The sequence below is a fragment of the Pan paniscus genome, chromosome 17 (genome assembly GCF_029289425.2).
Source record: "Pan paniscus chromosome 17, NHGRI_mPanPan1-v2.0_pri, whole genome shotgun sequence".
Classification (NCBI taxonomy): Eukaryota; Metazoa; Chordata; class Mammalia; order Primates; family Hominidae; genus Pan; species Pan paniscus.
Genome location: NC_073266.2, coordinates 75,742,480 through 75,768,741, shown reverse-complemented (window position 1 = coordinate 75,768,741; position 26,262 = coordinate 75,742,480). Strand labels below are relative to the sequence as shown.

General features: G+C 42.0%; 1 protein-coding gene across 9 annotated transcripts in view; it reads right to left on the bottom strand.

The window, feature by feature from the left end:
* Window positions 1-26,262, bottom strand: part of NEDD4L (NEDD4 like E3 ubiquitin protein ligase) — a 365,125-nt gene that overhangs the window by 174,145 nt on the left and 164,718 nt on the right. The window contains exon 1 of one of the 9 annotated variants that reach the window (XM_055102578.2): window positions 5,978-6,128. The exons of the other annotated variants lie outside the window; for them this stretch is intronic. The gene's annotated coding sequence lies outside the window, so the exon portion shown is untranslated. Of the gene's footprint in view, window positions 1-5,977; window positions 6,129-26,262 lie in introns of those variants that run through there. 9 annotated transcript variants of the gene reach the window in all.

The window sequence follows — 26,262 nt, the reverse complement described above, 5'->3', positions numbered from 1 at the left end:
AGGGGTAATTAGGTAGGAAAAACCCACAGTGGGTAAAACACTCACTGGGTCAATGAACAACAGTAGGAACTTCGCGAGGCTAATCCCTTGTGGACAGACCTCTTTCTAGAAGAGAAGCAAGGAAAGCAGACTCCAGCCCTTAGACAGAGCATGCAGGGACGTCTGGTAATTAGACTGACCGCACAGTCCTAAGAACCACCCAGCGAATTCCATTTGACTAATGTGTAAAGGTGGGATGAGGTGACCTGCAGACAACTCACCTCCAAATACTGACAGCTCAGAAGAAACCAGAGCCTCCACACTGACCAAAATCATGATCAGGAGGTCCTTCAGGACACCCCCAGGAATACTGCCTGGAGACTCCCTTACACAGACCCTCCTAAGTCTCCGGGGTCTGCTTTTTTCTCCCATTTCTTCATTCAACAAGTTGTCACTGGCACCACTACATGTCTGGCATGGTTGTTTTAGGCACCTGAGATATGCCAGGGAAGAAAACAGACAAAACGCCCTACCTCTGTGGAGCCTACATTTTACCAAGGGGAGACAGGTAGCAAACAATCCAGAATAAATTACTAAAGTTCACAGTGTTAGAAGATGATAAAAACTAAAGAGACAAGAAGCACAGCAAGGAGGACTGATGTGGGGACGTGGAGGCAGATACAGGCTGCAGGGTAGGCAGCTTTCTGATTTTGTGAAATCTGTGAGTAGCCGCTTGAAGGAAATTAATATCGCTCACTGGAGAGGCAGACTCTAACAAAAATATAACAATTGCATATTTGACAAAGATCAGATTTTTTTTTTTTTTTAAACGGACGCCTTGGTTGATTTGATCTAGGGTAACACAGCGGCATCACAGAGGGCATGCGCTCTGGAGTCTGACACACCCTGGTTTGTTCTCTAGCTCTGCCATGTGCAACTAAAAACAACTGGATGTCATCTCTGTCGGCTGTAGCAGTGAGGCCTCATGAGATGAGAGGTTTGCACACCCTCTAGCACAGTGCCCAGCACTTGGTGAGCCGAGGCTATTAGCAACTGCTCAGACTTAAGACCACAGTAGGTCCCAAAGCCTTCCCTGTCCCCAGGCAGAACACAGGAACTCATGCCCCTGCTCACTTGAGAAGCTCAGAAAAGACAGCTTTATTCTCAGTGGTGCTAACTTTAAGAAATTTAGGAAGTAATAGAACGGTCTCATGACTGTGTTGCTCTGCATATGCGTTCACATTCGTCCCTCCCCCTCAGTATTGATCCTATAGTTGCAAAACATCATTTGCCAGGCCTGGTTTGGTGGATTACTATAATCAATTTTGACTTGGGGGTCAGGGGAGAAAACATAGAGCTCTGCTATTGGAGGTCACTTAATTTAACACAATTGCATTTGGCAAATGACAAAGCTGGGAGATAAAGGGCACTTTTGCCTTCAATGGTGCAGCCTCAAGTTCAGGCCTTTACTTCTAAGTCTAAACTACTATACCTCTTAGAGGGCAGAATAATTAATTCTCTCTGAGGATATTCCATAGGCGTGGATATTCCTAGTTTCCAATATTGATTAGACGAGAAGAGACTTGAGTATCTTTGATGAGTGGAAATATTTTTTTCCAGGAAATATCCATTCATTCTGCTCCAAGATCAATGGCCACTTACCCTTCTATACATAAGAGTTTATAGCTTTCTATGATAATGATATTTTTAAAGATTTCTAAAAGTTGGTTTTCTTGTTTTCTTTTAACCACTAACCTAGTGTCAGCCGCAACTTCCATATTAACCGCAAGTAGATACACTGGAAAATGTTAGGAGATACCATGGCAGAAGAAAACAAAACTGTGCTGTTTTATAAAAGATCATCCACCCATGTAATTGTGATGGCCTTACCCTGGTTTCTTTATGTCCCTCAACACTACTACTAATTCTATTATCAGTTGACTTGGCTATTATGGGTCTCCTCCACCAGGCTGAAGTTCCCTGCAAGCAGAGAGGTAGGTGGTCACAGATGGCTGTGCAGGCCACTGGCTCTGGACCTAATAATGTGCCCTTGGCCTCTTCTATTTGCACTGGTATCTCGAGCAGTGGTCCCTGATGGGCTTGGTACATATTTGCTGAATAAATGAATTTCACCTTAAGGTTGGGAGGCCACTTAGACTCTAACTGGTGCATTTGCCATTTGGGAGCTTGCAAGCTGTATTTTACCTTGCCCACACTTCTCCCCTCTCTTAAAAAATTAGAAGCAAAGCCAAATATAGATGTGCGCTAGCATAACAAAAAGGAAATTTAATTGTGAGGCGGATAAAACCCAGGATCAGGCAGATGAAGCGGCTGGGGCTGCTCCCTGCCCAAGGCGGGACAGTGGGTTCCCCGCCCACATTGCTGAGCTGAATCTCACTGTTGAGTTTCTGGGGTTTTTTCCCTAACCTGGTTATTGCTAAACTGAGATGCTGGCTTTGTCATCAAAGCTTTCAGTTCTGTGTCATGCTCAAGATCAACTTTTAATGGCAATATCTCTAAAAAGGGATAAATGCATCATCTCTCCAGGGACCTGCAGTTCCACACGGGTGACAGGGCCCTGACTGTGTCTTGTCTTCTCATTCTCTTCCCCCTCAATACCCCTTTCTCTCTGACATTTGTACTCTTCAGCTTTCATAATATTTCAAGCTAAGTTACTTTTTTTTCCAGACACAGAGCATTCCTCTGCCATACACACAGAGAAACCACTCACCTGGAGTGGGTGGCCCCTATCAATAAACAAATAATTTAAAGAAAATAAATTTTTTAAACCAAAATTAAGGGGCATTTTCCCAATCTGATCACCATCCTCATTCAGACCAATGCTTCAAGACTGTTAAAGTACATATTTAAATATAAATAAACAAATCAAGTGAAAACAAAAGTAACAGGAAAAGAACAATCGGCCTTAAGGAAAAAATGTAGCTCAACAAAAACAGACAAGTGAAAGGGAGAAGGAGTGCCCCTCAATGTCTAGCACAAGAGACACTTAGGAAATATTTGGTAACTGACTAAAAGAATAAAGAGAAGACAACTTGTTTTCAAGTAATGAACAGGACAAGTGACTTAAATAGCCTTTTCAATGAGTTAAGCTAAATAGTTACACAAACATAATACCACACAGGACGGTGCCCAAAGAGAACAAATTCCTTTCAGATAGATCACTCACTGATTAACCTCAGGTACAGTTATGGCCCTGAAAACCTCAACAAAACAGGGCAAGAGAGAAAAAGTGGAGTATATCAAAATGCCTTAAAGCCTGCCACGCCATTTCCTCTAATGAAGTTAGAGACTTCCTTCCAGTGTCAAGCCTGTCAACTCAGCATGGCAGATCTCGGCCAAAATAAACTCCTGGACCCAGTTAATTGAGCTAAAAGGAGTCAAACCCCAGCACTGGCAAAGGCTCAAAGATCACACCCCCAGGACTCTCAATGGCTTCTGCCCAAGAATCTATGACCAAATGACCTCTGATAACGTGACAGGGTTTCCAGTCACTGACCTTAGTCAGAGGAGGCTGTTTATAATTGCATGTGATCCTCTTGCCTGCTGCAGGCCAGATGAGTAATCGTGAAGTGAACAAGACAGCTTACATCACTGAAAGCGGTGCGTTTTCCATGTATTCTATGAAACTCCACTGAGTCCACTGGACTCCCGGATCTCTATTTCCACTTAGTCTGAAGGGCAAGGGGGGGTCTTGGCAGGAAGCGCCCAAGTCCTCCCTGTGGCCCCTGTGGGAGGGAATCTGGGTACCACCTGCCCACATCCCACTGCCCATCTGTGCTCCTGGGTACTGAGAAAACCTGGCCAGGCACAGAGGAAGCACAAATATTTACTGTAGATGAGGGTGTGTCGAGTGACCCTTGGGGAATTCTGGGCCACTGGGAACGCAGTCAAGATAGACTCAGAAAACAGCAGAGAACACGTGCTTCTGCCATTGCCATGAAGGCCAACGGCCTCTGAAACCTCCGTGATTCAAGGTGAGCGAAGTGGCAGGCTCACTTCAAGCCCACCTGTAGAAAGGAAAGCCCCGTCTATGTTACTAGCACACTACATCATATTTAACTCAAAGCACATAAGAAGGAAAAGATTTCCATCAAGGTGAAAGAAACGATATGAAAATGGCTTCACATGAAAACTGACTTGGTAAAACCCTAAGAAGTACAGGCTGAAAAAATAAACATTGCCTGGAATGAAACATAAAAATCCCAAACAACCCTCCCATCCCAACAGAACCATCAAGACCACAAAAGCTCCTGTCCCATCACTTGCCTTAATAAGTACATAGAGCCCCCCCACCATCACCACATCCACCAAACAAACCACTTTGGAATAAAACTTCTACACTCAAGTAGCAGAATTCATATAATTTCATACCTGCCTTCATTTTATATCTTTTCATTATATTCCACAGTGCCAAGAAAATGTCCCAAATGTGTCGTTTTAAATCAACATTTAGTTGCAATACAGGACTCCGGAAAACCTTCATTTAATTTAAAAAGGCAAATTTTCATAAAAACAATAGGAATGAAAAAGGTTAAGGCATAACATCCGTAACTAATACAGATGTTTACTTCCTCTTAACTAAATAAAAAGCATTTCTTCCTCTCTTCTTGACTTCCATCTTACTAGATTCCCACAAGAATTAAAGTTCACCTTGTATTCCTTACAGACATTAAAAAAGGTTTAAAAAAAAAAAAAAAGGGTCAGCACCCACCACTGTGGCATTCTTTCTCTTCCTGGTCATTGCTAATGAAACTCACTCACCAGCCTGGGGCCAGCACAAACATACTTTAAAATCCCACTTCCCTTGTAGAGTTATTTGCTTCCTTTTATTTCTTTCACTGGCAATATCTCATTCAAACATGTGTAAAGTACTTTTCAATGTGAAATAAGTATTAAAGAATAAACATTAAAGAATAGCTATGAAATAAGTACTAAAGAATAACTCAGATTTGACTGTAGGCTTTGATATTTCATATTGTTGATACATTTTTATTGTCTTTAGAATTCCGGCCATCTTAACACTTAATGACATCAGAAATACTTTACTGAAAGTAACCCGGCTCATTAATACGAAGGTGTGGCCTGCACTCAAATTTATTTCAAGCTTTGCCAACATATGGATACACTATAACCAGTTAACTAACAGTTTATGAATCACCATGAAATGAGACAGTAAAGAAACAAAAATCACATGTTAATCATTCAGCATATTCACATGTATGAGTAGGAAGGGTGGGAAAATGATAGAAAACCTGAGGGAAAAACTCAGTTGAATATGTTCTGGGCTTTGACTTTTGTTTTCTCAAACAAAAAATATAATAAAATTTAGTCTAAATCATGTAAGCCAAATTACTCATACCGAGGAAGAGAAAGATTTCTGTTCCTACCAACCAAAAATTCAGATATAAGCCATGAATTATTCTCCAAGCAAACTATTTTATGACCTAAGATGGTATTTTACTTGAAACAAAGGAGAGCTGGTATCTCCCTCTTCTCCAGGAGGTTTCTAAGTCAGAAATACTGAGACTCAAAACAGAACAGGAAGGAAAACACAATTCTTTCCTCCTCAACCTGTGATTTCTAAAACAGAAAACCTCATTCATAGAACTTCAGCGGTCTCTGTTTTCCATTATTTTCAAAAATAAAAGTATTATTGCTTTGGTTTTTGGAAGAAAAGCTGTACATTTTTCTAAATAGTCAAGAAAGTTAAGAAGCAAAGAACAGGGGATCAGAATTCTCATCCCAATTCTTTTCAAGGCTCATTCTTTGCCTATCATTCTTTTTATGCATAAGGAGGGTAAAATTGACCAATTATAGCTAACTGTGAACACCAAAAAGCATTTAAAATTGAAAATCTTGGTACATGCTAGAACTATGCCGCTGACATAAAAACAGTATTAAACCAACATCAAACTCACACCAAGAACAGATGTTATGCATTCATATAGCAAACATACAGTGGTGTCTTTGTTCTTACCTATACTTTTCCTCAAAGCTGCTGAAAAACAAGGCTGGAAAGTGTTCAGCTGGACTAGCGCTGCTGGAAATCTACCTTGGTGACCCTCCGGCTCCCTGGCCTCGTCTTCCTCCTTCCCAGTTTTAAAGCAGTGCCCGTACACACCTCTGCTGATACCGGGGGAATACCAGCAAGTTTTAACACAACTGAGAAGGAATGCGCCCAGCTCGCTACTTATACTGATGATTCACTTCAATGACAGGTAGAAAGAAACGCTTGTTGGTGGAAAAGGGAGTTGCGTCAAGCTCCACCTCCTACCATAAGGTTAAGTAGCTCCACCCAGCTCAGCAATTAGCTTACATCATCACCTGGGGCCTTATCTCCAGGTTCCCTGCAGTTGTTCCTGCAGCATCTTCAAGTGAAGTTCTCAGTGGGCTTCCACACAGGATGGGCAATAACAGAGGTCATGAGGTTTTGTGGATAACTCTATGTCTGGCGGGGCTGTTTTGCTTATTTAAAGCCAGATCAGAGATTTTGGCATTTCCAACAGTAGAGGTCAGCCCTTCACCCTTCCACAAACTAACTCAGCTTCTACATTCTGAGGTTCTGGCCCTCGAGGCCCCACACTCGGCAGATGGGAACACAACTTCCTGGCCCTCCAAAAGCTTATTGTCTTGAAGAGGGGAAAAAAGCAGGAACAAAAATAACTATGATACAAACTACAGCCCCCAAAAGAATCAATAGTCAGATGAGAGACAGCCCCGCCCTGTAAATCCGCAGTCTCTACTGTGCATCCCAGTTTTCAGATCCCAGTTGTGTGCCCTTAGGTGTAAATCAGGGCCTTGAAGGTGCCAGCGGAGCTCTACCCTGGGACCCAGCAGCACCATGTCCTCGTTTGAGGGGTAGTCTGGCAACCTGACCACCCTTACTCTACAGAAATTCCAAGAGCAAGTCAAACATGTGCTCTCTGCCTGCGATGGGCACTATGCTACTTCTCTTTCCTCTTGCTGGAAGAAGTCACACCCTACTCTCCAACCCATGCAGCCCTCCACCCCAGCAGATGCGGCTCTAATAGGAAGTGTCCCCAGTTGTAGCAAACAGCTAACTTTCTATATGCACTCAAATGTGGTGGCATGCTCACTCGTGAAGTGTTCCTGGCATCTCAGCTGAGAAACCCTGTAAACTAGACTTGCAGTTCCCCCCAGCGTTCAAACGCTGGGATTTCCAGAGGTGGGGGGAAGATGAACGGATCACCCCTTGAGGCTGGGAGGACTGCTGAAGGCTTAGAGGAGCAAGTGGGCACCAGGGTTCAGCTAGAAACATTCACCCTCCTGGAGACAGGGGGACAGTGCCAACCATTCTCAGTCTTTTTTTTTTTTTGAGACAGGGTCTCACTCTGTCACGCAGGCTGGAGTGCAGTGGCACGATCTCACTACAGTCTCTGCCTCTGGGGTTCAAGCAATTCTTGTGCCTCAGCCTCCTGAATAGCTGGGACCACAGGTGTGAGCCACCACGCTCCACTAATTTTTGTATTTTTGGGGTTTTGCCATGTTGCCAAGGCTGGTCTGGAACTCCTGGCCTCAAGTGATCCACCCATCTCGGCCTCCCAAAGTGCTGGGATTACAGGCATGAGCCATCGTGCCCAGCCCGTTTTCAGTCAAATTCTTAAAACAAGAGGAACATCTCAAGTTTTTAGTCTTCAGCAGTTGAGGATACACAAGTTGCTGAATAGACTAAATTTAAGAACAAGATTTCCATCATCTTTGATTATGTCTAAAACTACCAAATTAAGCTACAATGTTTCCAATTTACACACTAGCTGGAAGGTTAAAAAAATAAGAACTACAATACACTATAAGAAAATGTACCTAAACAAGTTGAACAAGTTTTTATTTATTTATTTTTAATGATTTGCCTATTCCCTTAAAGATAAAAAGCATCTACACGTCCTACCAAATGTTACCTGATTGTGATGGGCTTAATTGTATTTGCCCAAAATTCCTAAGTTGAAGTCTTTAATACTTCAGATGGTGACTGTATTTAGAGAGAGGGTATTTAAAGAGGTAATTAAGTTAAAATGAGGTTAGTAGGTGGGTCCCAATCCAATATGACTGTGCCCTTATACGAACAGGAGATTAGGACACGGACAGGTACACAAATGACCTGGGAAGACCCAGAGGAGCCATCTGCAAGTCAAGAAGAGAGGCCGCAGAAGAAGCCAACCCTGCTTCATCGCAGGCTCCAGACATCCAGAGCCCTGAGAAAACAAATTTGTGGTAGTTGAGCCACCCAGTCCGTGCTACTTTGTTACGACCGCCCTGGCAAACAATCACAACACTAATTACACAATTGTTTCCCTCTGAAAATTAATACTAAAAAATGGAGACAATTGACATTTCTAATAACCATTCCCCCATAACCATACACTTCACCTGAGTATGCTCACTTCTGCCTTGTCCCATGAGGTTCTCATGCCTCAAAAAAATGCATAGAAAAACCTCATTCTGGAAGGGAAAAAAAGGCTACATTTGATCTTTCCAACTCCAATTCTGCCACCTCCATTCTAGGCAAACTGATCAAACAAATGGTGTACATCCACCTCCCTGCCACCTATGTCATTTTCCCTAACCCAGAGAAATCAGCTTCTGCCAAACTTGCATTAAAATGTAACTGGAAAATAGTCAGTGACCATCAGCACCAAATGAAAAAATGTTAAGCCTGGAGGGAATGCTGGAAGTCTTAGTTCAATTCCTTTTGTCTAGAGGAGAAAATTAGGGCCCAATCAAAGCAGCGCCATGATCTAGGGACAGAGGCTACAGAGTGGATTCAACCCTCACACCAGCTCCAACCCAATGTTACCACCACTGCCTCCACAATACTATTCACTGAGGGAAGCCTGAAGCTATTCTAACCTCACCAGTGTCCCAAAATGAAAACTGCCACCATGATCACCAGGCTATAGTGAAAAGAGACAAGGATGCAGATATCGGGATAATCCATGGAAGATGGCCAGGTTCTGAGACTAAGTCTAAAACCAGCTTTCTTTTACCGGGGCACTACTGACATTTTGTGGCTGGGTAATTCTTGGTTGTGGGGGATTCGATGTGTCTGGATTTGATGAAGAAAAAGCTGCTGGCATCTTAAGACAGATACTTCAGTTTTACAATCTGGGCAGAATGCAATAAGCAAAAGGAGAGGAGGGACGAGCAGCCTCCCTAGAACTTTCCACAGCCCTCACCGACCAACAAAGTCACTGAAGAGACACCTGGGAAGACCAGGGGTGGGTCTCCCAGAATCTGGCAGTAGGAGAGGATGCTTTCATTCTTGCTCATTTCCCTTGGAATTTTTTCTAAACTCAAATTTCAAAATGAAGTTAAAAAGTCATGACATTCCTTTAACTGTATATTACTTACACTTAAATGTAAGCAATAAGCCATTGTTGGTTGGCACCTAACACTTCCGACAATATTACCCAAAAAATTGCTCAATACTGTTGACTACACTTAAAAGACTGGGCGGTTTTTAGGGTGTGGTTTTATGAAATACCACAAAGGGTCACAATGGATCAGCTTGTTTCAATGCAAAGCAAAGGAAGTATATAAAAACAGTTAATTCAACTGTAGGCAACATAGCCAAAAGGAATAAGAAAAGCATGAAGACTGATTTCATTCAAAACAGGATTTTATTAAGAACATAAAATCTGAATTTCATAGTATTCCAAAGATGGTTCAGTTTTTGTATTTTGTTTGCTTTTGTTTTTAATCTTAGGATTTGTTAGTGAGATCATCTTGATATTTTCCTCTAAAAAGTCATCATGAATTTATCCATACTCTGCAGCCTTCGAAAAATACGTTTTTAAAAATAACATTACGAGCTTTAATAAAATGCTTACCATAAAATAGTTTAAAAAGCATCATTCTAAAAAATATCATAGTATGATTCCAAATTCATAAACTATTTCCATATACATAAATATAAATATAGCCAAATATAGATGGAAATAAAATTAAATGGTAACCAATTTATATCCCTGTGGCTATTTGGCTCTACAGGTAGATCAATGCTTTATGTTTTATCTTTTCCAATATCTAAATCTGTTACAGTCGGAAAAAAAAGTTATTTAAAAATTGCTAAGATTAGCTGGGTATGGTGGCATGGACCTGTAATACCAGCTACTCGTGGGGCTAAGACAGGAGGATCACTTGAGCCCAAGAGTTATAATGCTGCAGTGAGCTGCAATCGCACCATGGCACCACACTCGTGGGTGACAGAGCGAGACCCTATCCCCATAAAAAATAAAATTAAAAATAAACAAACTGCTAAGAATGTACTATATCACTTATTTTAACACAGTGAGTAACCAAATGAGAAGAATTCAGATGCTGAGGGTAGAGGAGACCCAAGTTTCTCTATTTTGTTCAAAACCAGCTACAGTAGAGGAGAAACTAGGACACTTGGAGGGGGAGGAATACATTGAACACAACAAAGATAACATGACACAGGCAAAAATCTTTACATAACACAGGCAAGGTTTGGTGATAACAACATAGGCTTGAATTTCCTCACATGGTCTTAAATCCCTCCTAACTCGCGTTAGCTTTTTCTTCCAATGCCTTTCAAATGTGTGGTTTACATGCTTCATAAGGTCCTACAATCAACTCACTATAACAAAACATCTGAAAGGCAAATTGTTTCATCAAGAAGGGGGGAAGGTCTCCTGCATCTTTAAATGCCATTCAGTAAACACAATACGATCTACCTCTTCTGCTCAAAGCATTTGAAAAGACCCCAATATTTATATCCTCAAAACATTTAGAATCTGGCAGCTATAGACAGTTTCTAATTTATGAAACCTTGTTCCTAATGTTTAATTTTTAGGCCTGTTACTTAGGATCCTGATCACATTTTCACAGGAAAGAAAGACCTCAACCTTAGTGAAATCTGCCAGTTCCTTAGGCTGTAAAGACCATCTAAATGGAAATGACTCTGGCCCCTCTTTTGAGCTCCATTCTCCTCTACCACCATCTTCACACCTCCACTTGGAGATCTAAGGGATGCCTTAGACCTAAAAGGAGCAGTGATTCCACCTCTGCACTGCTCCCCAGCGCATCTGTCCCATCTCAGTGGCCCCCAGCCAGTTCAAGAGGACATTTCCTCAGTTCTGCTCTTCCCTTTCTCTCTTACACATCCAGTCAATCAACAGATCCTAAGGGCTCCATCCCCAAATTTAATCTCCCACCATCTCCTCCTCTCCATTCTGAATGTTACCATTTTGGTGTTTAAACCATCCTCTCTCACTTAGGCCTCTGCAACAGCCTCCTAACTGGCCTCTGGGTCACTCTCACTTGCTACAATAAATCACACCAAGCCACTCCTTTCTTGCAACTCTCCAGGCTGACTTACTACAACCTTAAGCAGGAAATGCAAATTCCCCGGCACCCACACAGCCCTAAAGAGCCATGGCTCCTTTACCTTCATCTCCAGCCCTCCCCCATGAACTCTCTCCCTTCCCCAGCCCCACTGACCTGGCTACTTCTCAAACCTCTCAAACTCACTTTCACGTGCCTCTCTACGAACACTCCTCCCCCAAATCTTCAGGGCTGCTCTCTTCTCTTCTGATGATAAATAGCACAGTGAGTCTTTGTGCTGATTGCAACATAAACTAGTACCACACTTTAGGAAAGCAAATTGGTAATCTATACCAAAAGTATTTAAATCCTAATATTCTTTAATTTAGGAATCCCATTTCCAGGGAGGTATCATAGGAACAGAATCTGACTAAAAAAAAAAAAAAAAAAAAAAAAAAATTCTTGTTTTGCACGAAGATATTCCCAGTACCTTTCTCTCTTAAATGAAAAACTGGAAACAAACTTAACAGATATGATAAATAGGATATTGTACATTCAGAAACTTATATATTACATATTGGAATAAATCACCAAAATAGACTATATCTATGTTATGATGCGAAGTATAAATATACATTCTCTCCTAAAAAACAACTAAAAGGAAAATGCCAAAATATTAAGAGTGAGTGATGTTCTTCTGTTGTTTTTTCTGTTTTTTCCTCTTTTTTTTTCAGACTTAGAAAAATGTATAATTTTCACAATTAGAGTGGGGAAATTCCTTCTTGTTTTTAACAGAAGGAAATTATGCTGTAAGTAGTTGTTAGCTTTCCAAGTCAACATAGAAAAGACACTTAAAAACACAATGTTAAAATTAAAAGGTGCTATATAAGATATACAATAAATCAAATGAGAAAAAACATATGACAGATGGGGAGTTAAACTGCCCATTTTACAAAGAATTCTTATCAATGAAAAATTAATAGGTCAAAGGAAAAATTGACAGAAGGATGTGAGTTGGCACTGGATAAAGATGGAAATATAAATACACGAAGAGATACTTGGCATCACTGACTGAAGACATAAAATGAGATGTTTTTACCTTCCATAATGTCGAAGATGAAAAGACTGATAAAGTGGGTTAATACTGAACTAGGGAAAAACTGGTACTCTCATCAACCACTACAGCCAGTGGAAACTAGTGCAGTACTACAGAAGGCAATTTCCCAACGTCTATGAACATTGTAAATGTTCTTGTCCTTTGAATCAGGAATTCAACTATGGGAACTTAACTACAGAAACCCTCACACATAGATATATCAAGAAACACCAGGCTGGGTACGGTGGCTCACGCCTGTAATCCTAGCACTTTGGGAAGCCAAGGCAGACGGATCACTTGAGGTCAGGAGTTCAAGACCAGCCTGGCCAACATGGTGAAACCCTGTCTCTACTAAAAATACAAAAATTAGCCAGGCATGGTGGTACATGCCTATAGTCCCAGCTACTCGGGAGGCTGAGGAAGGAGAATCACTTGAACCTGGGAGGCAGAGGTTGCAGTGAGCTGAGATGGCATCGCTGCACTCCAGCCTGGGTGACAGAGTGAGACTCTGTCTCAACAACAACAACAACAACAACAACAAAAAAAAAAAAGAAAGAAAGAAAGAAACAGAAATACCACAGAGTTTTAAAAACATGACACGCCTCAGAAAACATCCTAGATCTATTAATTAGAGAAAAAACCCCAAAGCTCTGTTGCAATCTAGTATTTCCAGCATGATCCCGTTTAAAACAACAACAACAACAAAACACACACATACACACACACACACACACACAAACCGGAGCAGCTAATGTTTATGGAATCCTTACTATATGACAGCACTGTTCTAAGTCTTTTAAGAGCACCACCTATTTTAATCTTTGCAGTAACCCTAACAGTAACAGATAGGCGCTGTTATTATCCCTGCTCTACAGATGATCCCACTAAGGCTTGGAGAGATCAACAGAAGTTTCCATCCAAGTGGCCCTCTGAGTGTACATTTCTATCTCTCTCTTTCTCTGATTCAGACTAAATATCACAGTCATAAGAATCTTGGGAAAATAAGACACAGTATCATCACATGAACAGATATGGGATGGGCTTGGGTTGAAAGAAAAACAAAACCAGGGGACTGCTGCTGTACAAGTATTCTCCAGATGCCAGAAATTCAAAAGAAACAAGTCAAGAGATGGAGTCAAGAGATCCAAGGGGGCTAGAGTGACTAACCCTGGGGCAGCGATCAGGTGATTTATCAGGAAGCTTCATTTCCTCTCTGCTTTTCCCACTGCTACCTTGCACTTCATGTAGGCCAAAGCAGGAATGTGGTCCTAAGACTGAAGTGCAGGCAGCTCAAGAGAGCAAGCAGGGCCATGCAGGAGCCACATCTGAAAGGCCACCTCCTGGCCCATCCCACCGGGCCCTACATATTGCTTCAACCTGGCACATTCCAGTGAAAAAGGGGCAACCGGGAGGCACCAACAGGAAGACCAGTAGACCACCAAAAACTGCCAATGATGCCAAAGGGGCAGGCAAACGGGGTCTCAGAATAAACCAAAGAAGAATGTTAAATACTCACAATTAATATGCTCATAAAATCTAAGAGGATATCAGCGCAGCAAAACAAGAACAGACTAGAATTAAAAAACAACAACAACAAAAACCAAATCAAGACCTAAGAGAAGGAGCCAGCATGTTTAACCTCAAACCACAGCATTGCAGCTTCCTTCATAGGAAAAAAATGGGGATGTGGTTAACAGTCATCACTGGTGAGTGACTTGGAAATCCCTGCCACCCCACTCTCCCACCATTCCACATTAACCTCCACCCCACTCCCTGCTTAACATACAGAATAAGCATTTTCATCTTGTTCTCCACACTCACACATTTACACATATGGGCACAGGAGGAATGCGTCTTTTACAACTGGATATTATACATTTTTCTACACATTGCTTCTCATTCATCAAGTTCTCATAGAAATTCCTCCACAGCCAACTCTGATACAGCTCTAGTTCTCTCATAATATTACATGGTACAAACAGTCCATAAATTGGCCGTTTTTCAACTGATGGGTTTTCATATTTTCAGTATTTTGCCACTATAATGGTACAATAAACATCCTTATACATATGACTTTGCACACATTTTTATTTCTAAAAGACAAATAACCGAGGACAAAGGTTGCTTAGAAGAAAGGTATAATAGTTTTTTATTTTAATATACATTGCCCATCTGCTTTTCAAATAAGGCCATAATTCACATTTCCATCAGTATTATGAGAAATAATACCACTTACCACTTCTATTACAGCCTTGCTATCAAAAAGTGTTATTTTTCTCTATTTTTACCAATCTGATGGGTTTAAAGTAACGTCTCATTGTTTAATCTGCATTTCCCTAGCAAAAATGAACTATTTTTCATAGGTTTGCCAGCTGTCTGCATTTGTTATCTGTGTATTCTATATTAACATTCTTTGTCCATTTTTCCTCTGTGGTTTTCTTAACAATTTGTAAGTTTTTTGTTATAGATAGTAACCCCATGTCTGTTTCAAATATCCCTTCTTGATCTATGACTTAATCACGTATCTTTTGCCGCAGAAAAGTTTAAAAATATATTAAAATATATATTCAGGCTAGGCATGGTGGATCATGCCTGTTAATCCCAGCACTTTGGGAGGCTGAGGTGGGCAGATCACTTGAGAACAGGAGTTCTAGACCAGCCTGAGCAATATGGTGAAACCTCGTCTCCACAAAAAATTAGCTAGGCATGGTAGCTGATATGATTTAGCTCTGTGTCCCCATGCAAATCTCACCTTGAACTGTAATAATCCCCACGTGTCATGGGAGGGACCCGGTGGGAGGTAACTGAATCACAGATGCAGGTTTTTCCCATGCTGTTCTCATGATAGTGAATACATCTCATGTGATCTGATGGTTATAAAGGGGAGTTCCCCTGCATACACTCTGTTGCCTGCCACCATGTAAGATGGGACTTTGCTCCTCATTCACCTTCACCCGTGATTGTGAGTCCTCCCCAGCCATGTGAAACTGTGAAACCTCTTTCCTTTCTAAATTGCCCCGTCTCAGGTATGTCTTTATTAGCAGTATGAGAACTAATACAGTGAGTCTTGCCTGTAGTCTCAGCTACATGGGAGGCTGAGGTGGGAGAATCACCTGAGTCTGGGAGGTCAAGGCTGCAGTGAGCCCTGATCGCGCCACTGCACTCCAGCCTGACAGAGTGAGACCATCTCAAAAAATAAACAAATAAAAATAAAATATATGTTCAAAGTGTGTCTCTTTTTATAGCCTGTGCATATCAAATTTTGCTTAACCATTCTCCCTCACTCCAAGATTATACAAAATAGGTTCTTATATTTTCTTGTAAAAGTTGAATTGCTTGTTTACATTTAAGTGTTTGAAGATTCCGGGATTTATTACTGATTATGATATAAGATAGAGGTCTGTGCTGTTCCCCCAACCCCCTCTCCAGATAAAGAACTGGTTATGCCAGTACCAACCTCAACAGTACTGAACTATCATCTTGTTATACATTCACTCTCTTAATGAGACACAGTCCTAGATTCTCTAGTCTGTTCCACTGAACTATTTATGTAATTCTGGATCAATACCACATTGCTTTGATCACGAAGACTTCTTATTCTTAGCATGTTGTCATTACTTGTAAGCCAAATCTGCCCTCACCGGTTTTCTTTTCCGTATTTGTCTTGGCTCCTCTCAGGTAGTATGTATTTATTCTTCTATAAAGACTTCAGGATTATTTTATTCAATTAAAGAGAAAACCCACCACTTTGGAAATTCTAACCGGAATCACAAGAAATTTACTTATTAATTTTGTAATAAGATACATTCAGGCATTACATGTTTTAATTTCTCTAGATTATATTTCACATTCTTCACTAAGAAGGTTACAGGTATTAGTTCAATGTCTTCCTAGGTTATCTGCTGCTATTGTGAAAGAAATACCTAACTTCCATTTCTAGGTGCTTATCTTCAAAACACAGAAAAGATAATTTCTAGAGACCTATCTTTTATCCAGCTTCCTTGACAATTGTTTCTGTTGATTTTAGATTTTTTACTAGATGCTCTTGCGATTTCTAGACATATGACCATTTCATTGTCTTACTCCACTCACAAGAACCTCTAAGATAATATTAAATACTAATTGTAAAATGTAAGATTCTTCTCTCATTCCTAATTTTAATTGAATAGCTTTAGTGTTGTCTTTTAGGAAATATTTGCTGTGGTGTGTGTGTGTTTGTGTACACATATATGGCCTTTATGTTTAAGTAATTTATTTTTATTCCTAGTTCGCTTTCTCAGATTGTACTATATTAGGAATGGCTACTAAACTTTTTCAGATAGGTTTCTAGCCTCTACTGACTTATTCATATATTCCTCTCCTTCAATATGATTGTGTAACAATTGATGATAGTGATGAGTTTCTAATAGTTAACCACCCTGGTGTTACTGGAAAATAACTATTGATTATAGTGCATTCGTGTTTTGATGCACTCGAGTCTATTTGTTAATAAATTATTTTAAATTTCTACATTTACTTTCATAAATAATATTGATCTTTATTTTTATTTTTTTAATTCATCAGATTTTTAAATTAAAATTTTGATGGTTTTATAAAATGAACTGGGAACCTTTCCATGTTTTAGTATGTCCTAGAAGAGTAAAAATAACACTCAAATTTTCTATTTTTTCAAGCCAGTGTGACCAACATGGAGAAACCCCGTCTCTACTAAAAATACAAAATTAGCCGGGCATGATGGCACATGCCTGTAATCCCAGCTACTTGGGAGGCTGAGGCAGGAGAAGCGCTTGAACCTGGGAGGCGGAGGTTGCAGTGAGCCGAGATCGCACCATTGCACTCCAGCCTGGGCAACAAGAGCGAAACTCCATCTCCAAAAACAAACAAACAAACAAAACCTCAGCTGGAAATCCATGGATTCCTGGTGCCTTTCTCAATGGTAACTTTTAATCATCTTTCCTATCTCTTCTATAGTAATTGGTCTATTCAACTTTTCCATGCTTCTTGGATCAACTTTGGTAATTTGTATTTTCCTAAGAAGTCAGCCCTATATTTTCAAATGTGTTGCCACAAGGCTGCATGTAATGTTTTCTTATAAAGTCTATTGATATCTCCTGTGTCTCCTTTCTCATTCCTATTATCTATTTCTTTCTTTTTTGTTGTTGTTGATGTTGAGACGAAGTGTCGCTTTTCTTGCCCAGGCTGGAGGGCAATGGAGTGCTCTTGGCTCACCGCAACCTCTGCCTCCCAGGTTCGGGCAATTCTCCTGCCTCACCTCCTGAGTAGCTGAGATTACAGGCATACGCCACCACGCCCGGCCAAATTTGTATTTTTTTAGTACGGATGGGTTTCTCCATGTTGGTCAGGCTAGTCTCAAACTCCCGACCTCAGGTGATCTGCCCGCCTTGGCCTCTCAAAGTGCTACAATTACAGGTGTGAGCCATCATGCCCGGCCTCTCATTCCTATTATCTAGTTCTAAGTTAGGATGATTTCTTTCTGTTCCTGAGTTAGGATAATGAGAGTTTACTTTATTGGTCATTTCAAATAACCAGCTATTGGATTTACATAACTTTTAAATCTTATCATCTCCTAATTCCTCCCTCCTAGTTTTTATATTTTTTTGTTTACTTAGTTGATCTTTTTCTAATTTCTTAGGATGCAGACTCAATTCTTTACTTTTTACCTTCATTAAATAATGAACGTAGGTCTTTTCTCCAGGTGATATGCTCTATGATGCTTAGAATTTTTACAAAGACCAAGAAAGAAAAATACCCAAGATGAAAACGTTATGAGTCACAAGGCAAGTAAGCAATGGAACTAACAGGCTAGTTGTTGGCATTCTAAGAAAGGAGGGGGAAGAGTAAACTGTCCCTAGTGGGGGCGGGGGTGGGGTGTGCAGAAAGAGGAGGAGGAGGTAAAGGAGGGGGAGGTGGAGGAGGAGGAGGTGGAAGAGGAGGGGGGGCAGTAGGAGGTGGAGGAGGAGGGGGCAGGAGGAGGGAGAGGAGGAGGAAGTGGAGGAGGAAGTGGAGGAGGTGGACGTGGAGGAGGAGGAGGGGAAGGAGGAGGAGGAGGGGGAGGAGGAGGTGGAAGAGGAGGTGGAGGTGGAGGATGAGGAGGATGTGGAGGTGGAGAAGGAGGAGGAGGAGGTGGAGGAGGAGGAGGAGGTGGAGGTGGAGGAGGAGGAGGTGGAGGTGGAGGAGGGGGAGGGGGAGGAGGAGGGGGAAGTGCAGGATGAGGAGGAGGAGGTGGAGGCAGAAGTGGAGGAGGAGGGGGTGGAGGATGAGGAGGAGGGGGTGGAGGATGAGGAGGAGGGGGTGGAGGATGAGGAGGAGGAGAAGGACCAGGGGGAGGAGGAGGTAGAGGTGGAGGATGAGGAGGAGGAGGTGGAGGCGGAGGTTAAGGAGGAGGGGGAGGAGGGGGAGGTGGAGGGGGAGGAGGAGGTTGAGGAGGTGCAGGTGGAGGAGGAGGTGGAGGGGGAGGAGGACGTGGAGGTGCAGGATGAGGAGGTGGAGGTGGAGGAGGAGGGGGTGGAGGATGAGGAGGAGGGGGTGGAGGAGGAGGAACAGGGGGAGGTGGAGGTGGAGGATGATGAGGAAGGGGAGGCGGAGGTTGAGAAGGAGGGGGTGGGGGAGGAGGCGGGGAGGAAGAGGTGGAGGTGGAGGGGGAGGAGGAGAGGGAGGAGGAGGGGGTGGGGGAGGTGGAGGGGGAGGAGGAGGAGCAGATGGAGGTGGAGGAGGAGGAGCAGATGGAGGTGGTGGAGGAGGAGGAGGTAGAGGACGAGCAGGAGGGGGAGGAGGAGGAGAGGGAGGAGGAGGTGGAGGAGGAGGATGGAGAGGAGATGGAGGTGGAGGACGAGGAGGAGGTGGAGGAGGAGGAGGAGGAGGAGGAGGGGGAGGAGGGGGAGGAGGGGGAGGAGGAGGAAGTAGTGGAGGAGGAGGAGGAGAGGGAGGAGGAGGAGGTAGAGGAGGAGGAGGGGGGCAGGATGAGGGGGAGGAATTGCTTCCATTTCCTGAGTGCAGGCTGAGTTTAAACTATAATCTCTTATCTATTATCTTTCTTATCCCATTGTTAGGTTTTCACTCTTCATTTCACATTTTGGGAAACATGTTTGGGTTCATATTCAGGCTTAAAAAACTAACCAACAAACAAAAAAATTCCCACTGGAATGAATCCTGCAGTCAGACTACATTTAGCCTAATTTTAAAACTGCTATTAAATATCTAGAATCAGTGTTCCAAAGTGAAGGCACCCCAGGATCTTGAATCAGCAAAGGTTCACTCCCATGTCACGACAGTGAGCTCACTCATGCATAAATGTGGCCTGATATATCTGAGGAGTATTTTCAGCACAGCTTGATATACAGCTCTGTTAATCAGAAGAGCCAGTCATTCAGAACCCACTCCTTCTCCAGGTTCAGAAATGTACCCTTTTAAAAAGTGACCTTGTCTATGCAATAGCTTCAGACAGCAATTCTCAAAAACCAATGCTGAAGGGGCAAAGTGAATCTGCTTCTCCCAGGGTGAGAGGCTCTGACCTCATTAGAAAACTGTCTAAGGCCAGAAGCAAAGCTGCTACTATTTTCTTAATCCTCCCTACAGGGAATTTCAGATGACTTAAAAGGTCTCAACCTGGCCTGGGGAACTTGAAAATGACACTCGAATAAAATCACATTCATTTATGCTCTACTAATTCAGAATTATTTTTATGATCTGGAAAGAGTTTGGACTCACGTTTCCATTTTTAGACCCTATGACAACAGGCTGAGAAGGAGGCTCAACCTACTTATGGGAACAAATTTTAGATGCTCTGACTCATATGTAAACAACCGAAGTGCTAATAATTTATCTGTTAGTTAGAGCAAATACTTCTATTTGGGTTGCTACCATAAGCCCTTGTAAGAACTAGAACCAAAATGACAATGTTCATACGTCCTATATTTAATTTTGTTACTTTATTCCTGAATACTTTCCCCCGAGTGAATCCCAGTGAATAAAATGTTACTATTATATTAAACCCCCATTAGAACAGGAACTCTTTGGTAGTAGGAACCATTTAATGTTCCAGTGAGGAAATAATACCACTCTGCTCTTTGTTGTTGTTGTTGTTGTTGTTGAGACAGAGTCTCACTCTGTCACTCAGGCTGGAGTGCAGTGGCATGACCTTGGCTCACTGCAACCTCCGCCCCCTGATTCTCTGCCTCAGCCTCCTGAGCAGGTGGGACTACACAGGTACTCACCACCATGCCAGCTATTTTTGTATTTTTAGTAGAGGCAGGGTTTCACCATGTTGGCCAGGCTGGTCTCAATATACCTCCCTTCTCTTTAAGTTATGTCAACTTTTTGGGGGAAAGGTCCAAAATTCCACCTTCCATGAACAAAAAACCTGACCTGGATCCTGCTTAAGCAACCTCAGATCCTGGTCAAGAGCCAGATGTCAGATGACACACGTGAGTGAGTGCAGAGGCACGGCCAAGGGTGCAGCTGTACCCCAAACATCACTGGGGGATGGGCATGGTACTGCCGCTACTAAGTCATAGAAATTTTAAAAAGGTGGAACAGGGCCCAGGGACCCTCGGCTATCAAGTCTCTTAGAACCTACTGGCTGGTTCTGCACAGGACCACCAGCTCAAGTACCTTCATATATTCCTGTTGCACTAGAGGTTAACAACCCTGTAGGCCATCCACTCTCACTCCCATCTACGCATATTACCCTGCCTGCCTTAACCCATTCTTCAGGGAGGAAACTACAGCTCCAGAACTGTAAGTAGGAGAGTTTCAAGGACGCTGCATTGGCTATAAACAAGCGCTGTTTCCAATTTCCCAGAAAAAAAAAATCTCTAAAATAAGGTATTTGGTTGATTTCCCTCTGCCTGATCCCCACACAGCACTCTGGTTTTCATCTGTGAAAAATAAATGGAACAATCTCTGTTTTCCAAAGTTCCATGATATACAGCTACTTGTCATGGTTAAAATATAAAACGGCGCCGGTTGGAACTTCCAGATATCCTTGTATCTTTTTCAAGCACTTTAAATTTCACTTCCTGGTGAAAATATTCTATCTGATTCCATTCTTGGCAAACAACCGTATGCTAAAGCTTAAAGAGAAAAGAGTAGATGGGAGAACTAATATGCACTTTCACAATGCAAAGGACAACAGGGGAGACACAATTCAAAGGTCTGTTCCTTGTGCACAGGATGGGTGGGAGAACTGAGTGCCTTTGGATCGTCCCTTATTCCATCACACTGTAGCAAGTGGTGTACCCCAACTGCCGATGAAGGTGCCCAGGTGGGAATGCAATTGATTCCTACCTGTATGTTCATGCTGTAATATTTGCCCAATGAGGTCAAGGAACAGGAGACCACCATGCCTCCCACAAACACTGACACACTTAATGCCTCCAACCTCAGCCAGCAATTCTGTTACTTCTCACTTCTGCGGATTTCTCTTCTCTTACTTGTGCTCTTTCCATTTTTTGCCTATTATTTCTCCCACATATCTTAAGTTCTGTTGCCAGATCTCTATGCATATGTTACCACGTCCAGCAAAGATGAATTCTCCTGTACCTTAAGCAGCAGGCTGTCCTCCAAGAGCTTATACCTGAGGAGGGGAGGTTCAGACCCCGTGCAAACACAGGTCCATAAACTGGTTACATTTGACTGGAAAACTTGATATAATCTTCAAACCGATATTGCTGGACTGAACCAAGCTACTCTCATGCTGAAAGTTTGGGTTTTTGTTGTTGTTGTTGTTATTGTTTTGAGATGGAGTCTCGCTATGTCACCCAGGCTGGAGTGCAGTGGTGCGATCTCAGCTCACTGCAACCTGTCTCCTGGGTTCAATAGATTCTCCTTCCTCAGCCTCCCAAGTAGCTGGAATTATAGGCATATACCACCATGCCTGGCTAATTTTTGTATTTTTAGTAGAGACAGGGTTTCACCACGTTGGTCAGGCTGGTCCCGAACTCCTGACCTCAGGTGATCCGCCTGCCTCGGCCTCCCAAAGTGCTGGGATTACAGGGGTGAGCCACCGCGCCCCATGCTGAAAGTTTCAGTGCATCCTGTACCCAGCGCAAAGGGGAGCATCTTTCATTCCTCTGCAAATAGCTTTATTGCAATTAAGAGGAATTAAAGGAATTAAGGAAGCCATTGTACAGAAGGTGGTATCTGAACTGGATCTCATCAGCTAAGCAAAGTCCAGACATATGCAGAAGGAGGCACAAGGACACTAGGATTCTGAGGCCAGAAGAACAGCACAGAGGAAAACAAACATCAGAACATATACAGAGAACCCAGACAGTCTAGCGTGGCTAGAACCAAGGGGATGTGAAAGGAAATGAGAGGGGACCTGGGTTAGACCAAAACTATATTCTACCAGAATGCCAGGGAAAGGGTTTGGGACAGTTTTTTTTTTTTTTTTTTTTTTTTTTTAACAATAATGCTATTTCTTAATTACTGGTGGTTTCTACCATTTCTCTGTGAAATCTTCAACTAATGACTAATGAATAGCCCTGAAATTTCAAGATCCGCCTTCCTACATGTTTTCTATTCTTACTAACTTAATCATCTCATTTCCCTCTCCCAACTGACACACTCCACAGTCCCTACCAGCTGCCTGCCTCCCTCCTTCTCTCCCTGCCAACCACACACACACACACACACACACATACACACACACCCCTCTAGTCAAAATAGCCCAAGCTACTTATGATTATAAAACAAACTTTCAAATATTTTTACCAAAAACATTTCTTCTATATATAACTTCCATCATTTTTAAAAGGGTAAATATTTTTGCCAGGTGGCTGTATTTACCTTTCTTTAATCTCTGTTATTCTTTTGGACATTTGTGAACACAACAGATTACTTGGCGTGTTAGTTCATGGCTTTACTGCTCATTCTCCTACCAACCCACAACTGTGCCTGTACTAGCTAGAAGCTGGTGACCACAAAACTATATTAGTTCATTAGGAGTTAATTAAAAGGACTAAGAACCTCAAAAGCAGGAAACACAAATAGGACATAATAAAGATGATACCTTTGATTCTACATTGCTTACTCTACTTGGTCGATCTTAGAATATCTTATGGTTATGGATAAAATGTATTTGATGGGTTGAACTCTCAACCCAAACATCCCATATGGAGATGCTCACAGACTACTGGATGTCTGGATCTGATCCACATTCTGCTTTATCACTGGTTTGATGCCGAGTTCCTCCCCTGCCATTTTTTGATCTATTTTTTCCCTTTCTTCATCATACTCTGTTGGATTTCAGAGTTGGAGAGTTTCATTTTGTCTCGCAAACCATTTGACCTCTAGTGCTTTTTATAGCACCTTCTTGCTTCTTTTTTAAACAGTCACATAGATGACCTTCAGAAAGATCTACAATACATATAAAACCTTTTATGTAATGAGTGTCTGATGTGAAGAACATGATGGACTATCTAAACTTATTTTTACAAGACTAAAGCTCAGAAACATAAGCAATTCCCATGCGTTAACCTGTCACCAGTTAACATAATGTGAAGGAAAGTGATGAGAGTGATTTTCATTTACTTAGACGCCTGCTCATTCATTTGGTTGGAGCAATCCCAAGAAAACCTTGCCCAGTGGAAATTTCAAGTTTTCTATTAGACTGTAAGCATCTTGAAGTCAACGGACTTACTTTACTCCTTTATGTACTCCACGTAACCACCTTGTCACATATACACCAAAAGCAAAATAACTGCTTATTGTGAATAAGTAAATCACCATTAATTATTTTGTAAATATATTTGTGCCTACAAGGTACAGACAGATCTATGATAAAGTCAGCTAGGCATTTTTTTTTTTTTTTGAGAAGGAGTCTCACTCTGTTGCCCAGGCTGTAGTGCAGTGGTACAATCTTGGCTCACTGCAACCTCCGCTTCCCAGGTTCAAGCAATTCTCCTGCTTTAGCCTCCCGAGTAACTGGGATTACAGGTGCACACCACCACGTCTGGGTAATTTTTGTATTTTTAGTAGAGACGGGGTCTCACCATGTTGGCCAGGCAGGTCTCAAACTCCTGGCCACAAATGATCTGCCCGCCTTGGCCTCACAAAGTGCTGGGATTACAGGCGTGAGCCACCACGCCCAGCCAGCTAGGTTTTTGGAGTCAAAATGGTTGAATTTTTTATTATAAGTCATTCTATGAAACTGGTTATTTTCTGTGGCTAAAAGCAGTGGCTTTTTCACAGCAGTTGGATTGAACTGGGTTCTTTAAAACCAGGGTGATAAGATTAGTATAAATCTTCAGACTGAAAAACTTTCTCTAATTATGCCCTTATAAATTGCAGTACACAGTTGTTATTTTTCAAATGCTACAAGTTTTTAGGGTCTGATTCACTAGTCTTCTCAGACAGTCTGGCAAGACTTAATTTGTCTGAGAGATCAACTACCAAATGGAGAATTTCATTTAATTATATAAAAAGTAAAAAAAAAAAAATTGCAAAATGTTTTTACCAGTCATGGTTATTTTAACATTTACTAATTTGGGTATAGCTAACATAGTTTAGAAAAAAAAAAAAGATCATCTGTTTCTTTGTATAAAAAGCTGTCTTTAAAAAGAAAACCCCTATACATTTACCAACATTCCATATTGTTATGCTAAACTCTTTCTTACAGTGTATTAGCTCTCATCACTGAATCTAGACATACTTAGATTATTACCACCACTTCCCAAAAATTTACCTTCCAAAACTGAAATGTAAGAGATTAGAAATACTAAATCTAACAATAAAGAATTTTATTTTATTTTTATTATGACAGTGGTTTCACTACTTGTAGTCACTTTTACTGCCAAGTCAGTTTGTGGATAATTTAAGAAGTAATTTGCAATTAAGTTTTTATTTAAGTATATCTAAGTATGCACTGAGGGCCAGGTGCGGCGGCTTACACCTACCATCCCAGCACTTTGGAAGGCTGAGGTGGTAGGATGGCTTGAAGCCAGGAGTTCTAGACCAGCCTGGGCAACACAGTAAGAATCCGTCTCTACAAAAAATAAAAAAATTAGTTGGTGTGGTGGTGTGTGCCTGTAGTCCCAGCTACTCAGGAGGTTAAGGTGGGAGGATCACTTGAGTCCAGGAGCTCAAGGCTGCAGTAAGCTACAAGTGTGTCTCAGTCCTTCAGCCTGGGTGACGAAGTAAAACCTTGTCTCTTAAAAAAAAAAAAAGTATGTACTGAGGCCCAATATTATCAGTTATTAACACAGGTAGATGTGCACACATGGACACACCTCACAGCAGCAGTAAAACAAATAAATTGAACTAGTAACTTACATAGTGGCGTGTATACTAGCAAGCACAATAGGCCCTTAACAACAATGATGAGAAAATAAATAAAGCAAGGGCACTTGTCAAACAAAAGGAGTATGACGTATCAGAGACAAATGGAGAAGGATGAAGGCTGTGTTGAATGCATGCAGCAGGAATGGATGGCTACGCTATCCAAGAAAGACCCTACCACCCAAAGGATCAAGTCTGAACCCCTTCCAGGGGGAGGCTGGTGTGAACAGGACAGGCAGGCTGGAGGAGCGCACCAGGAGGAAGTGCAAATCCACGTGTTGAAAAGGAACTGCCTCATCCCTGTTTGCAAACCGCTGTTGCATGCTCCTCTGGAGAAAGCCACCAGTCCAGCGCTTCTCCAACCTGACTGCATGAGTCACCCAGGGAATCCAGTAATTGGTAGATTCTATCTCAGCCCCTCTGGGGCAGGGTCTGACATCTTACATTGCTGATGAGCTCCGGGGATGCTGCTGCCCATGGACCACACTTTGGCAAGCACTGTCCTGGAGGACAGCCTGGCCAATAATAGGCAGAGGGAAAGAGAGTTTAACAGAAAGAATATC